The 17,354-nt window shown below is 46.6% G+C and overlaps 1 protein-coding gene across 2 annotated transcripts in view; it reads left to right on the top strand.

Annotated features, from left to right (window-relative positions):
* The first annotated feature begins 1,514 nt into the window (after window positions 1-1,514).
* Window positions 1,515-17,354, top strand: part of PLPPR1 (phospholipid phosphatase related 1) — a 287,389-nt gene continuing 271,549 nt past the window's right edge. Inside the window, exon 1 of one of the 2 annotated variants that reach the window (XM_077250553.1) lies at window positions 1,515-1,779. The gene's annotated coding sequence lies outside the window, so the exon portion shown is untranslated. The remainder of the gene's footprint in view (window positions 1,780-17,354) is intronic. The other variant, XM_077250544.1, reaches the window with a different exon arrangement.

Here is a 17,354-nt window from a genome sequence, read left to right as displayed (position 1 = left end):
GCCCCCTCACAGAGTATAATGCAGCCCCCACACACAGTATAATGCAGCGTCCCCACACACAGTATAATGCAACCCCTTCAGAGTATAATGCAGCCCCCTAAGAGTATAATGCAGTGCTCTCAGAGTATAATACAGAACCCTCAGAATATAATGCAGCACCCTCATAGTATAATGCAGCCCCCACACACAGTACATGTCAGCCCCCCACAAACACTCAGTACAGTGCATCCCCCCACACACAGTAAAATGCAGCCGCTCACACACAGTAAAATGCAGCCCCTCACAAACAGTATAGTGCAGTCCCCCACACACACAGTATAATGCAGCCCTCACACACAGCATAATGCAGCTCCCACACAACCACAGTGTAATGCAGCCCTCACACAAGCACATAGTATAACGCAGCCCCCACACACACAGTATAATGCAGCCCCCACAAAAAGTATCATGCAGCAGACACACACACATGTACACACAATACTTACCTCTCCTCTTCGTTCCCTCGCTGCTCTGGCTTCTGCAGAGCGTCTCAGTGTCCCATTAGCTCCCCTGCTGTTTCATGCTGCTGAGTCAGAGGCAGAGGGGTAGTGATGGGAGAGGGAGCATCACATGATAAGTTGAATGTGCGATGTGGGGGGGGGGCAGCTCCAGGCCTCTCTAACTCAGGGACCCCATAGCGGCCACGTGGTGTGCTGCTATCAGCGGCATACCACTGCTCCCATATAACAGGATTAACAGTTGGGCAGTTATCAAAACTGAGAAATCCAAATGTATATATATAAATAACTGACCAGCAGTTGTTATCTACTCTTTCACTTGTTTTGGGGGAAATTTCTCTGTATCCTTATTTTATGTGATACTTTCCTGGCTCACCTGCAATTTTTATTATTTTTTTGCATTTGATTTGATATGTAGTTTTAAAAAAAAAAAGTCTTTTTGCATTTGATATGCCTTTTTTAAAGTAGAGTAGCACTCTTTCCAGAAGAAATCATCATGCTTTTCAGCTCTCATATAATCCATAGCCCTGATTCTACCTCTGTCCTAGGTGCTGATCATGGAGCAGGGTAAAAACCAACTCCCCTCCAGGAGCAAATTTGACACATTTGAATTGTCCCCTTGGGCATCTCCTTTATTACACATCTATTCATACGGTTTGCTTGTAGCCAGATACTCGAAGGAAGGTACAAAATGACACAGCTGCTCTCAGTAAATGCAGTCACATGGGGTTTTCTTGGTATATTTTTACTAAATAATAAATCCGTATTGCAGTTCAGAGATCAGGGAACAGGTTTCAAGAGATGATGTGACGTTGAGCACCAAGGTTGGTAAAATCAAAGCGCCAACTGATGCTCTATTTTATTTTTACAGCAATTTTTCCTTTACCCACTGGATGGATGTGTTTGCATGCCTCAAAGAAAGACACTAATGACCTGCCTCGCGCATGCTCTTTGTGTATGGTACTCTCCCTCCTCCTCCTCCTCTCCTGAGCAAGTAGCTTTCTAATTCCTTCCATTAATACGAATAGGGGAAGCCTGAAAACCCAGGAGCTACAGTATTTGAAAAACACAGAGATGGACGGAGAAATGCATGGTTGATGCAAACATCTAGGATTACAAGGCTTCAGCGACAGCACCACCATGATCAGAAAATAAAAAGGGATATTGGAGCGCAGAGCTGGCATCACAATGCCAACATTTGGGATTTGGTCTCGTGCAAGTTGGACTGTATATTGGGACTTTTAGCTGGACACACAGGCTGAAAGGGAAAGGGCACGGAAAGGTAAGAAGCACAATGATATGTTGTGACGAGCAAACAATGCTTGCATGGGGGATGCTTACCCTAGAGAAGAAGAAGACAGAAGCATGATGAGAGATGGGCAGTGTACCTGACATTATATCCGCACTGCTCGAAATAGCAAAGCCTTTCATAATAAGGGCACGTTACGTCCAATAATCCTACAATGCGTTTGCGTTATTGCTGAGGCACATTATGCAGAATACTGCAGCCTTGGATACCAATACCAGCTAATTCAGACTGCCATTAATTGGTGCCACATTTGCATGTAAGGCTTCCTTTTCAGGCTGGGCTCCGTGGAATTCGGAACAGGCAGGCTACAGATTGAATGTGCAGCCAGGTTGAAAACTAGTAGGGAAGATGCATGAAAATCAGTGTGAAATTTCAAAAACAAAGCATTAGACACATGATGACCGAGCAGGGGGCCTCTCTTTTATTTTACAGGAACTGGAAAAGAGAAAAAAAAAGGGTGATGCCGGGGTCACTCATGGACATGATGACTTATTATTTAATACTACCACAAAGTGTACTCGAGCTTGTGAAATAAACCAGGGGGGCTGGTGTTGCTTTCAAATAATCATTGGTGGCCACATTCCCTGGGGATTCAATGCAATCTGCACAGGGAAATTGCATTTTTAATGACAGAAGGATGGATGGAATATTTGGGAACATGTGATTGAATATATATTACATAGAATTGTTCACTATTAAAAAATAATAAATATTATTATCATTATTATTAATAATAATATTGTTATCCACATTTATAGTGAAACATACATGATATATATACGGTATATATATATATGTATATATGTATATATATATATATATATATATATATATATATATATATATATATATATATACATACGGTATATATACTGTATATATATTCATATGTATATATATATACACACACATATATTATATTACTGTATATAGTGAAAATAATATACTAGCTGATGGAATGCATTAAACAAGCTAAATAATGCACAGTTTAAAAACAAAAACAAATTTAAAAAAGCACCAAAAACCCTGCAGTAGCATCTGGTGTGCATTTAATTCACATGCCGTGTGCTCACATTCTGGGGCACATACAATGGAAAGGTTTGCCATGAATGGAAAGGGGGGTTGGTCCAAGCTGCTCACTAACTACAGTACTTAGGAGAGGAAGCAGTGGCTCACTGTATAGTTTGGTGCTCCTGTTAGCTCTACACTGCTGTATCTCATGACTTAGATTGTGTTTCTTTTGTATTAATATTGGTGCATACTGTAAGTGAAGTGTGATCCCCTTCTGCTTATTGATTCATCTGGGGGTGAAGGTGCAATTTGTGCAAGGAGGTGTTTTAGTAACTGTGGTTATTTCTGCCCGGGGAGCAATTATAATGTCAATTATTAGCAATTACATTAAAGAAAATTACTATAGGAGTAATGTACAGAAGTTGTTCTGCAAACTAAAATCCCGGCTGACCTAAGACAAGTACACGGCATACATAGGGGAATCTAGGGTAAAGGAAAAATAATATCATTAATACAATTAAGTGTTATATGCTCTCAGAAAAAACTGACGGCAGACCGCTCCATCGTGAGAGTGTGTGGGCCACACATTATCACGATTGGCTGAAATTCACTGTTCAAGTGGGTGGTCGCGTGACCACATTCATGCAATTTGTATACTTGGTAACACGTGCCAACTAGACGTGTCCGGCTCCTCTCAAATCACTTCTTTTGAGCGAAACTGGGTAAGTCTAGTCTGCACATGACTATAAGTACACAAACATGTGGACACGTGATCACCCACTAGTACCGGAAATTCGGAGGAATTGTGACTGTGTGCGCACCGCACACTGTCACGACTCAGCAGCTTACAATCACATAGAGCGAATGCAGACTTTTATCCTAAGCCCAGGCAATTCATTTAATGATCCTGAACACCAGGGGTCCCCAACCTATGACTCACGGGTCCATGCTGTGTGGCTTGTTGCTGTCTGCCAGCTTGATGCATTAACACCAGATCTAGAAAACAGCTATGAGAAGAAGGTCTCTGGATGGTGACTTCTTTTGGAGAAGCCCTGCACACATAGGTTGATACTGCCAGTTAGAGGAGTGGTTGAAGATGGATGCAACTGTGCAATGAGTATGCTTTATACAAGAATATCAAATACTAGATGGTGACCCGATTCTAACGTATCGGGCATTCTAGAATATGTAGATAGTATATAGCACAGGCTACGTACTATATTGCACAGTGACGTAGTGTATAACACAACTGACGTAGTATATAACATAGCTATGTAGTATATAACAGAGCTACATAGTATGTAACACATCCACACAGTATATAACATAGCCATTTAGTGTATTGCACAGGTATGTAGTATATTGGTCAGCCACGTAGTATATAGCAGAGCCACGTAGTATATAACATAGCCACATAGTATATTGTAGAGCCACATAGTATAATGCACAGGCACGTAGTATATAACACAGCCACATAGTATATAACATAGCCACGTAGTGTATTGCACAGGTATGTAGTATATTGGTCAGCCAAGTAGTATATAGCAGAGCCACGTAGTATATAACATAGCCACGTAGTATATTGTAGAGGCACGTAGTATATTGCATAGCTACGTAGTATATTGCACAGCCACGTGGTATATAACAGAGCCACGTAGTATATTGCACAGTCGACATAGTATATAACAGAACCAACACAGCCACGTAGTATATTGCACAGCTACGTAGTATATAACACAGAGCACGTAGTATATTGCACAGCCACGTAGTATATTGGACAGTCACGTTGTATATTTCACAGTCGCGTTGTATATTGCCCAGCTACATAGTATATAGCACAGAGATATAGTACATAACAGAGCCCAAGCAGTATGTAACACAGCCCACATAGTATATAGCAATGTGGGCACTATATGCGTGGTTAAAAAACACTTAAAAAATAAACATATACTCACCTTCTGAAGGCCATTTGAAGTCCTGGCGCCTGTGTGCAGTGCACGCGGCAGCTTCCGGTCCCAGGGCTGGTATGAGCGCAGGACCTGTGATGACGTCACGGTCACATGACCGTTACGTCATGGCAGGTCCTTCTCGCATAGCATCAGAACCTGCCGCTTGCACTGCCGAGGACAGCGTGCGACGTCGGAAGGTGAGAATAACTTTTTTTTTTTTATTATTATTTGTAACATTAGATCTTTTTACTTTTGATGCTGCATACGCAGCATCAATAGTAAAAAGTTGGTCACACAGGGTTAATAGCTGCGTTCACGGAGTGCGTTACACCGCGGCCTGTTAACGCTGGCATTAACCCTGTGTGAGTGCTCAGCGCTGACTGCAGGGCACTAAAGCAGTGGCCATTCCGCTGCCAGACTATGGCCGTGGCAATGGTCATGGGCATTTGGCCACGACCAATCAGCGACTTGGATTTCCATGACAGACAGAGGCCGCGACCAATGAATATCTGTGACAGACAGACAGACAGACAGACGGAAGTGACCCTTAGACAATTATATAGTAGATAGGGTAAAGTGGGAATCCCTAGATGTATGTATGCTTCCCATAAGGGATGAGGGTACAAGGCTTTGATGTACCTTCCGTGGGAAAGCTTGTCATTATACTTGTAATGAATGGGGAACTCTGTATAACACTACTGGGGAGAGGAGCACTGAATGTGGATCGCGGCATCTCTCCATGGTGTATGTGGCTCTCAAGATAAGAAAGGTTGGGGACCACTACTCTTCTTGTTCAGAATATGTTAAATCTGACCTCAAATATATCAGAAGGGGTTGATAAAAAATGAAATTGACAAGAAAGGCTATCACGCTGGTTGTCTTTTTTGAATAAGCTTGTCAGCAGATGGTCAGCTATAACTTTTATCTGTATGCTCAATCAAGAACAAAACAACAATATACAATAATTTAATACATATTGATCATGCACATCTAGTACGGCTGTATTTTTCTGCAAAAATATCTACTCTCCAAAATAGAAACATGACAATATACTGTACCTATAAGTAAACATTTTTGGCAAACGCTGTCTATTCTGTAACTTCTTAGTGACTGATATATGGCCTTCCTTAAAAATAACACTAAACATAGAAAGTGCAAAAAAAAAAACTCCCATCAATCCATTTCTTAACCTTCTCACCTGCTTAATGTCAACGCCGGTCAGTGTCGGTTATTGAGGTGAGAGACTCGCGCGAGTTTCTCGCATTGCACTCGCAAGTGTGACCTCGGCCTAATAGTGCTAAGTGAATGTACTCTGAAAAGGTATTATCCAAGCATGCTCGTGCTTCAGCGTGCTTGAATAACATGTTCTAGTCCCCGCAGCTGCATGTCTCGAGGCTGTTCGAAACCCCAACACATGCAGGAATTGCCTAACAAGCCTAATTGCCTAACTAAGGGTATGTGCACACTTTGCGGATTCTCTGCGGATCCGCAGCGTTTTTTGCAGTGCAGAATCGCTGCAGATCCGCAATTGATTTACAGTACAATGTAAATCAATGAGAAAAAAAAATGCTGTGCACACTTTGCGGAAAATCCGCTGCGGAAACGCTGCGGTTTAAAAGAAGTAGCATGTCACTTCTTTTTTGTGAATCTTCAGCGTTTTTGTACCCATTCCATTATAGAAAACCGCAGGGGTAAAAAACGCAGCAAATCCGCAAGAAAACCGCAGCAAAAACGTGCAAAAAACCGCTGCGGAACTGCACAAAAAACCGCAGGTGCGTTTTGTGCCAGGAGAGACAGAATCCACACCAGAAATTCCTAAGCCTAATCCGCAACGTGTGCACATAGCCACAGGCTTCTGTTCTCACGGGTCATATTTGCAATAGAAAATTGTGTCATGGACTTTGCAGCAAATTTGAGTTGAAAGCTACAGTGAATCTGTGGTAAAAATCCACACGCACAGGCTGATTTTCATGTGGATTTCACCTTGTTCAATGAAAGAGTAAAATCTGAAGTAAAAATATAAAGATTAATTGAAATACTGCAGGTTTTAAAATGTAAAAATATTGACATTTTTACTGGTGTGTGCATGAGATTCGATGACATCTCATCCATGTTGCAGATACTGTTATATGCTGGCCATTTTTTACCTGTAAGGTTCGGACCGGTAGTCTACAGCTTATGTCCTCCAATAAAACCCAGAGATTTAGCTGAGCTTCCATAATGCAATGTTATTACCACATTGATATACGGATGTGTCAGAGACTGCAGACCATTGTATTGCATCTGTCTACAGAAGGTCTCAGCAGTTTGCTTTGTAGACTTCTGCCTGTTTTTTCTGATGCTACTTTCTAGTGGCCACCTCCTCCGGCTCTAATGGTCACACCTGGATTTGGGTGTTTATAACTCCCAACTTGCTGTTGGGAGTTGGGTGTGATATTTCCATTTGCATTTCCTTGTTGATGTTTGGAGCTGTAGCAGTCGGCTATCATCCTCTTTGGAGTTTGGAGGACGTTAGTTTTTCTCTCCAAGTCTACTCAAGCTAAGTGTTCCCCTTGTTTCATTTGTCTATCTCAGTTGTCTTTAGAGGTAGTGGGGATTGACTAGCATGGTCATCCTGTCCTTCCCGATGCAGGGCTTATCACCAGGGCCAAGCAGGGATTAGGTATCCGACTCTGCGATAGGTGCGGTACCAATATAGGGATGATAGGACAGACAGGATGATGCTAGATCTGTCTAGGGGTCTCTACTTCCCCCTTCTGTAGTGTTTAGTTCCCTTTCCCTTATCCCTTGGTGTTGCACTTAGCCTTTCCTACACGTTGCGTGACACCTCCCAACTCCACCGTAACAGGTGATGTCAGGGAAGATTAGGATACAAGGATGCAACATGTCTGATTTCGGACAGCTGAACCTTATGTTCTCTGCAACATAAGCCACAGACAGCACTGGCAGCTACTCTCTCATAGAGAGCACTTGTTCTAGTCCAGCGTAGTGCAGCAAGGGATTCATTAAGGTCTGCTGCTGTGAATGTCTGTTCAGAGACTGGAGCTGCTGGAATTACACACACGAATCTCACTGCATGTGTTAGATATATTTTGTGTATGGGACCTCTAACACTCACATGCTAGTACCCTGCATACAAATACACTGTGTATTGCCCAAGTGATCAAATGAATGCATAAATAAGTCCCCTACTGAGACTAAAAAACAGGCTGTAAAATATAAATAATTGCAAAGATTAAAACTTAACTTTATTCTAATTTGTTTCATAAAAATATAAATAATAATACAAAATAATAATAATGCATATTCCACATCTATTACAATTCAAACTAAAATCACTAATTATGTATACCTCACTGTGAACTGTTAAAATGTAAGAATAAGAATAAAAAAAACAAATCAATTTTCAGAAAAGGGTGTGAGGTGTTGGACAGTACTTCTTTGTATGCAAAACAGAACAGAAGAAAGATGATGGTTTCACCCTCAGCTTCAAGAAGTGGTGGTAACATAATGTGACAGCAGCAGCTAATCAGTAGTTACAGCCGTGCACAATGAATCATAGCTGCAGCCGCAGAAGTAACATTAAGTAGTCTCTAGTCTCTCTGTGTGACAGCAGACTTCTGAATGCCCCTATCACACGCACTGTGCTCTGCAGGGATTCACTGGTTTCTCTGCGGGGACCAGAGGGTATGTATGAGTTATACATACTACCGGCCAGTGGGCACAGCCTCATTTCCACACTTGTATGTAGCGAGGTTGAGCCCTCTAATTGACCATGCCTACTTGCTGACCCATCACTATGTAGAGACCGCAGGTAAAGAAGGATGCAGGGACAAATAGGAGCCAGAAAGCAAATAGCGTTTTTAACTTTCTTTTTAACTTCCAACCAAAAAGATAACAAACGTTTTCCACGCAGGGAACTTATATACAAGAACACAATCTCGCAGTAAATCCCAATTATTATATGGCCGCCCTGAACTACACCCGTAGAACGCGGCAGCGCCTCACTAGTGACTCCCTACTAAGATAAAGTCAACAACGGTCACTTATCAGTGCTGGTTCAGCGATGTAGTCCTGACGGGGAGGCTCCGACAACGCCGTAGTCCTGATGGCGGAGGAAGGAGGTGTCTTCTGGCGACGGGCCCAGGCGTAGAGTCGAGTCCAGAATGTCTTTTGCGGTGCTGCGTTCCCTCCTGCAGGCGGACGTTGATCCGAGGTAACAGCCTCCCAGTCCAGAGAAGAGTCTTTTTGAGGAGGATTAGGAGAATAATCAGTATCAGTCACAGCTGAGACGAAACCATGCGAGTCTGTAGCACTCTCTGGCAAGGTGTTCTCAGGGAGCGCGGTAATACTGTCCCTGAGCTGGTCAGCACTACCCCTCTGCCTGGGGGGTCGCTGACGACGAATGCGTCTCTTTTTGGGGGCTCCAGTAATTGCCCGCAGTGTCTGTTGCACGTTTTCCCCCTGCTTCCTGCAAGTCTCACTGCGGCCTGCACACTCACAGCAACTGCGCTGCAGTTTCCTCTCCTCAGAGATTTCCCGCGCTTCTCTGCCCCTGCTTTCGCGCGTTTTGCTTTTTATCCTCTCCTCTCCCTGCGTCACTCTGCCTCCTGTCACATGAGCCTGGCTTCCCATGCACCCCTCAAATCCGTCCCCCGGAACCCCGACTCCCGGCAACAATGGTTCCACCCGTCTGCACAGCTCACCAGGTCCCTGTCCCCTACATTCCCCCACCCTGTATGCTCGCCAGTCCCTGGGCGAGGCCTTCGCACTGACAGGTCGCCCACCTGACGGATTGTTCCACACTTGGGTCTGTCTAGTGTGTAAGTCAGGACTGTAGCGAGTTGGGGGTCTACCGGCAGTAGAACGTTCAGAACGTCGTGGCTCGGGTCCTTGTGTAGGGGGTGTTGGGGGAATGTCGTCAGCGGAAGGGTGACTGGTCAGGGGTAGTGTAGTAGTCGAGATAGGGGGAGTATTTTGACGCCGTTCTTCTTCTTCATCATCTTCTTCATCCCACCAATGGTTGTTGGGGGACTCAGTCGTAGGTGGCTCTTCCCTGATTGCGGATTCCGGGGTGTCCGAGTCAACAGAGCGACACAACCGGAGCATGTTGCGATGAAGAATGCGAGTACCTGTACTTCCGAGGGCCTCAGACTGCACTTCATATACAGGTCCATGCGGGTCTATACGGCGAAGCACCCGATAAGGTGTTTTTTCCCAACGATGGTCTAACTTGTTTTGCGGTCTTTGCTCTCGAACGAGTACTCGATCACCTGGCCGGAACTCTGGGGGTTTTGCTGTAGGGGTGCTCCGATGCTCCACTTCCCGAATTCGAGTGTGTACCAGTCGGTGTAAGGTCTGCAGCCGATGCCGATGATCACGCACCCACGAAGCCATCCCTGTTCGGGGGCCTTCTTCCTCCGAAGACAGTTCCAGATCTGTCATGCCTTTTCCTGGGCGCCCAAAGACCACTTCATACGGGGTGCGCCCTGTGACTTGATGAACTCTATTGTTGTAGACCCACACTAGGTCAGACACGTACTCCGGCCAGCGGGCCTTCTGATCTTGTTCTAGCGCACGCAGCATTTGAAGCAAAGTCCGGTTAAACCGCTCACAAGCCCCATTTCCCTGGGGATGATACGGTGTGGTGCGTGACTTATCAATGCCATAGAGGCGATGCAGCTCTTCCATGACCTTGCCCAAGAAACAGGCGCCTTGATCCGAATGTATTCGCCTCGGACAGCCGTAAACTTGAATAAAGTTCTTACAGATAGCGCTCGCCGCCGACTCAGCTGTCTGATCACGGGTAGGGATGACTACCGCGAATTTTGAAAAATGATCTACCATAACGAGGCAGTGTTCGTAGCCTTGATGCGCTGCTCCAATGGTAATGTAGTCTATCATTAATACTTCAAAAGGGGCAGACGTCGTGATGCTCTGCACAGGCGCCCTTTCCTCCGGTGACTTGGTTAGCTCACATTGTCGACATTGTCTACAGGCAGTTTGTACTTCCGCAAGCAGCCGAGGATGATAGAACCGAGTTTGCAGCCACTTAAACGTCCTCTTCACTCCGAAGTGTGCCCCGGACTCATGAGCTTCTTTAGCAACTGCGGCCACCACAGGCCCTGGTAAGACCATCTGCCAGGTCGGCTCAGAATCTGCCAGAGCCATGGTTAAGTGGCATAAGAGCCCGTCCTGAAGAGTTAGGCGCTCCCACTGCCGCAGAAGAAGGTTCAGATCTGATGGGAGAATTTGTCCAGGGGTTCTCACGGGCAATAGACCATTCGTTATCCACTGTCGCAATGGAGCTAGTTCCTGGTCTTCCTGTTGTAGCCGTATCCATTCGTCCCGACTCTGAACCAACAGTCCTGCAGCCGTTCCGTTCCCGGTCTGTTCCCGGCTCACAGCCGTCTGAGCAGCGCCCCCGATGGTGTAGGGGATTTCTTCTCCCTCCAGCTCCTCATCTCGGTTAGTTCTTGGGGGATTTTTCCGCAGACGAGATAATGCGTCAGCATGAACATTCTCCGCTCCTCGCTTGTAAAGGATACGGTATCTGTACTTGGCCATCCGGGCTACCCAGCGCTGTTCTAGGGCACCCAATTTCGCATTTTCCAGATGTGCCAATGGGTTGTTATCCGTGCGTATCAGCACCTCGGAACCGGCCAGGTACTCAGCGAACCGCTCCGTCATAGCCCACACCACGGCCAGCAGCTCCACCTTGAAAGAACTGTAATTGTCTGGGTTCAACTCAGAGTCATGAAGAGACCGACTCGCATAGGCGATCACTCTCTCCCGCCCATCCTGAACCTGAGACAACACAGCCCCCAATCCCTGAGACCTGCCGTCTGTGTGTAGGATGAACGGTTGCGAAAAGTCCGCATAAGCCAACACCGGCGGCTCCATGAGAGCTGTCTTCAAGTCCCGGAACGCTGCTTCTTGTGGCTCCTGCCATTGTATCTTCTTTCCCCGTTCCTTGGGGGAGCTTCCTTTCAGCAGGACTTGTAGATTGTGATAACGGCGAGCAAAATTCTTCACGAAGCGCCGGTAGTACCCAGCGAGGCCCAAGAACGCCCGTACATCTTTAGCGGTCTCCGGTGTGGGCCACTCCTGGATTGCAGCAATCTTCTCCTGCGATGGCCGGACTCCTTCGGCGGACACCACATGCCCCAGGTACTCGATCTGTTCCTGGAACAAGTGACACTTCTGGGGCTTCACCTTAAGCCCGTATTTCAGCAACCGGTCTAGTACCTGTTCCAGTCGGCACAGATGTTCCTCGAATGTTGGGGCGTAGATGATGATGTCATCCAGATAAATGAGAGTGGCCTCGAAGTTCAAATCCCCCAGACACCGCTCCATTAATCGTTGGAAGGTGCCTGGAGCGTTGGCCAGCCCAAACGGCATTCGATTGAACTCAAATAGTCCCATGGGAAGGATGAACGCTGTCTTAGGACGATCTGCTTCTGTCATCGGGACCTGCCAGTATCCGCTGGCTAGGTCTAAGGTGGAAAAATATTTGGCCCGACCCAGCACGGAGAGAGACTCCTCGATACGGGGAAGTGGATAAGAGTCTCGGACGGTGCATGCATTTAGCTTACGATAGTCCACACAGAACCGGAGCGTGCCGTCCTTTTTCCGCACCAGCACGATCGGGGCAGCCCACGGGCTCTGACTCTCGCGGATCACTCCCTTTTGTAGCATCTGGCCTAACAACGTCTTTACTTCCTGGTACATCTGCGGGGGAATCTGTCTGTACCGCTCCCTGATGGGCACTGTATCTCCGGTCGGAATTCCATGTTCGATGGCCGTGGTACAGCCAAAATCATCTTCATGTTGCGCAAACACTTCAGCATAGTGTCCAAGGAGCCGCTGCACTCGCGAGACTTGTGATGGATCCAGACCCGGTAATTCTGCTCGCATATGTTCCAGAATAGTTTGACCTTTTCGTAACGCTATCAGCTCAGGATCCTGTGTAGACCGGACACTGACCATCCAGGGATCAGGGGAATCCACCTTTAACTGTAAAGTATCTGGAGGAGGCATCACTTCTAACGGTCGTAACACTTTGGCCATCTCACTTCGGACCCGTAGCACGACATCGTGTTCGTCCACATTCACACATCGCACTGGTACGGCCCCATTTTTAACAGTAGCCAGAGATCGGGCCACCAGCAGTCCTGTGGGCAAAGGGGACGTAAAGGTGGGCTCAACCTGCACTTGCACTCCTTCCAGAGGGATGCGAGCTCGGATGGGCAGGGATATAACAGTCTGTCCTGGGGGAAACGTCACTTCTGCTGTCGGGGAGGTGATTACTTTCCCTAGTATGTCTCCCTCCTGAAAGGTCTCTTGCACACGGACTTCCCTCACTAACTGTCTGAACACGGAGCCTTGAGGTGTACTGGTCCCCCACTGATTGAGTGTCTCTTGTGTGGTCTCCCCTAACAGCAAACTGCCAAAGTCCTTCAATACATTCATCCCCAAAGTCACGATATGTTGTGGGCTGGGATCCCCCCGTGTCAACACAACCCCCCGGCGGCCCAGGTCTTTCCCACATAAAGATATTTGCATCCAGGTGACCCCTTCCACTGGGATGGGCAGCTGATTGGCGGCCTGCAACCGGATTACGGGGCCCCATTGGGGTCTGACTGACACAGGGAAGTGTTTTCTAAAATAGGCCTCGGGCATAGTCGTGACTTGAGATCCGGTGTCCACCAGACAACGTACAGCCCGCCCTTCAAACTCTGCCCAAACCAGGGGGCAGCTGGCAACCAAATTTTCGGGACTTTCACCACCCATCCGCGGGGATTCTGACTCCGAGCGTCGTCCCCTTAGCTCGGAGTCCTCTAGTTTAACGCCCGCCGTGACGAGGCTCTCCCTCTCCGGGGGCACTCCCGTGCGAAATGTCCTGCCTCCCCGCAACCATAGCAAGCACCGGAGACCGGATAATATCCTGAACGAGCGCCACGAGCTGGACTCCCAGACCCTTGCCCCCGGGGTAGCTCCCTTGGGCTTCGCGCATTTTTTTTTACTTCGGCCAGTTCGTCTCGGATTTGTTTGAGCTCCTGCCGCATCTCCTGAACCCACGACGGCTCACCCCCTCCTGGTGCAGCGGTCTGGATGACCCGAGCCTCTCCTGTCAGGACCGTCACCCCCCTCTCTTGCTCCCGGGTGCGGGCCTCATTGCCTATGTCGGAGAAAGTCAGGCGCGGGTCGACCCGCACTCGTTCACGTAGAGCCTGTTTGGTCAACTCATCCCGCAGTCCCGTCACCAGTTGGTCGCGCAGGGTCACGTCGACATGTCCCATCCCCATACCATCTTTCCGCACGATTGCAATGTTTAGCTCTTGCAGAGCATTCATGTACTGAGTGACAGTCTCGCCCTCTTTTTGTCGCCGTCCAAACAACCGGGCCCGCAGCTCTCCCACGTCGGTGGGATCCCCGTGCGTCCCCTCTAACACATGTAACACCCCGGTAAAAGTATTCCGCTCTGTGGGGGGTCTCAACATCACTGAATCTCGGGCCTCTCCGTCTAATGCCATAATGGCTACCTCAGCTTCCAGGGCCGGGGTCATAGGATGCATTCTCAACAGCCCCCTCATCCTCTCAGTCCAGCTCCACAACAACATGTTGCTCCCATTAAACTTGGGCAAATTGTTTAACATGGCCCCCAATGAGAGAGAAGCTCTAGGCCCAGCCCCATCCTCCGTATCTTCTGGCTCCTTCTTTGGATCCTGCATCCTGCCGACTACGCCAAATGTAGAGACCGCAGGTAAAGAAGGATGCAGGGACAAATAGGAGCCAGAAAGCAAATAGCGTTTTTAACTTTCTTTTTAACTTCCAACCAAAAAGATAACAAACGTTTTCCACGCAGGGAACTTATATACAAGAACACAATCTCGCAGTAAATCCCAATTATTATATGGCCGCCCTGAACTACACCCGTAGAACGCGGCAGCGCCTCACTAGTGACTCCCTACTAAGATAAAGTCAACAACGGTCACTTATCAGTGCTGGTTCAGCGATGTAGTCCTGACGGGGAGGCTCCGACAATGCCGTAGTCCTGATGGCGGAGGAAGGAGGTGTCTTCTGGCGACGGGCCCAGGCGTAGAGTCGAGTCCAGAATGTCTTTTGCGGTGCTGCGTTCCCTCCTGCAGGCGGACGTTGATCCGAGGTAACAGCCTCCCAGTCCAGAGAAGAGTCTTTTTGAGGAGGATTAGGAGAATAATCAGTATCAGTCACAGCTGAGACGAAACCATGCGAGTCTGTAGCACTCTCTGGCAAGGTGTTCTCAGGGAGCGCGGTAATACTGTCCCTGAGCTGGTCAGCACTACCCCTCTGCCTGGGGGGTCGCTGACGACGAATGCGTCTCTTTTTGGGGGCTCCAGTAATTGCCCGCAGTGTCTGTTGCACGTTTTCCCCCTGCTTCCTGCAAGTCTCACTGCGGCCTGCACACTCACAACAACTGCGCTGCAGTTTCCTCTCCTTAGAGATTTCCCGCGCTTCTCTGCCCCTGCTTTCGCGCGTTTTGCTTTTTATCCTCTCCTCTCCCTGCGTCACTCTGCCTCCTGTCACATGAGCCTGGCTTCCCATGCACCCCTCAAATCCGTCCCCCGGAACCCCGACTCCCGGCAACAATGGTTCCACCCGTCTGCACAGCTCACCAGGTCCCTGTCCCCTACAACTAGATTGGGCGTGGCCTCACTCACTACAAGTGTATTGTCCCGGGTTAGAAACTGCTGTATTGCTGCAGCGCAAAGTTCATGCGCTTGGGGATTAATAGGTCTGCAGTCACACAGAATGACTGAAGACTTATTGATTTGCAGCGGACTTCCCCTTTAACTGATGTCTCTTTTCAGTATGCCACTCTACTGTGTAAGGCCACGTGCACATGTTCAGTGTTTTGTGAGTTTTTTACCTCAGTATTTATAAGTCAAAACCAGCAGTGAGTGATAATACAGAAGTGGTGACATGTTTCTATTATACTTTTCCTCTGATTGCTCCTCTCCTGGTTTTGGCTACAGATACTGAGGTAAAATACTGACCAAATACGAATAGTGTAAGCGTGGCTTAAGGGTATGTGTATATAACATTGTTTTCAGGAAAGAGTACAAGCTGAGTTTTTCAAGAGGAAGTTGGTTCAGTAAAGCTGTTTTAGTTTGGTGCTTCATAACCCTGGAAAGTCTTTTTTTACCGGTTTTTAGCTGTTTTTGAGTGCTTTTGTGCCATTCATGACCGTCTGTTTGTGTCGGTTTGATATGACATTTTCACTTCCATTTTCTGGACATTTTTTATTTTAAACTCTATTCAGCAATGACGAGACTGTGGGCAATTTTTCAAACAAAAACGCTGGCAAAATGCTCAAAAAGACTCTCCAGCATCTTCTGAGCTTCCCATTGACTTATATTGTAAGGTATAGAGCATTTGCTGAGAAGAAAACAAATGATTGGTTATCTCACTTCGTTTAACCACTTGGCATCTTTGGAAACCTGAAGAAGTTAACCAAACTGTCAAAAGACTGAAGGCATGAGCAGCAAGCCATTTTTGGGTAGAACTGTATGTGGTCTTTCTTTTGAGCACTTGGTTTAGTTAGCATTTTTTCAGGCGGGTTTTGGAGGGATGATGCGTGAAAACAATGTTGTGTGCCCTTACCGTTGGGTTAGTGTGCATGGGGAGAGGATAATTCACTAATGGAACTTCTGGGGGCAGCTTGCTTTCCTTGAGAGCATCGGGTTGTATAATTCAATGTACAGAATGTACTGCCCCAAACACGTTTACGAGTGTTGCAATTTTCAGGAACACTATCATTATACAGCATAATTTACAATAACACCAACATATTTTACTTTTCTTAGAGCTACATGTTACTTATGCCAACCGTCGGAATAAGACAGGGCTACTGCATGAGGACTATATCTCATATGACTGTATGAGGTCACAAATAGTGGGCCGCTCTGTGCATTTTTCAGGGTATGTTCATACTGCGTCTTTCTCCGGTGTCTCCGCCTTTAAAAACACTGAAAAAAGTACTAAAAAATGCTCAAAAGAATCGTCTCATTTATATTTGTGTTTTAGGACAAACTACCTGTCAGCGGGCACAGTTCCTGACCTCAATGGGCATTTCATCAAGGTCAGAACTATGGGCGTCTACGTTTTCCATCCCATGGACGCTGCCTTTTTATGATTGGAAAAATGAGGGGAAAAAAATGGGCCTTCACACGTGTTGGTATAAGTGCAATGTTTAGGTGCACATTCACACTGTAGCCATTAACGATTATGGTACAATTTGTCGCAGTGAGATTTTTTTAGTCTTTTTTGATCAAAATAATGTTAGCTAACTACCCTATATCATTAACATGTGCTATCACAATTTACTTGTTTATTTTCTTATTGCAGAGTATTTTCTTATTGTTTTTATTCTAGGTTTTGTTTTTTTATGATTGGACAGTGTCATCAGAGCGAGATGAAAGTAAATGGCCAAAGAGCTCAATGAAATGAAATGTCCATCTGAATGATTAAAAACATTAACACTAGTAATTTCAGTGGATTGTTTCTCTGCAACAGAATGAAAAAAATAAAAAATTAAAAAAAATA

The sequence above is a fragment of the Ranitomeya variabilis genome, chromosome 1, assembly GCF_051348905.1.
Source record: "Ranitomeya variabilis isolate aRanVar5 chromosome 1, aRanVar5.hap1, whole genome shotgun sequence".
Classification (NCBI taxonomy): domain Eukaryota; kingdom Metazoa; phylum Chordata; class Amphibia; order Anura; family Dendrobatidae; genus Ranitomeya; species Ranitomeya variabilis.
This window is presented reverse-complemented; position numbering and strand designations above follow the sequence as displayed.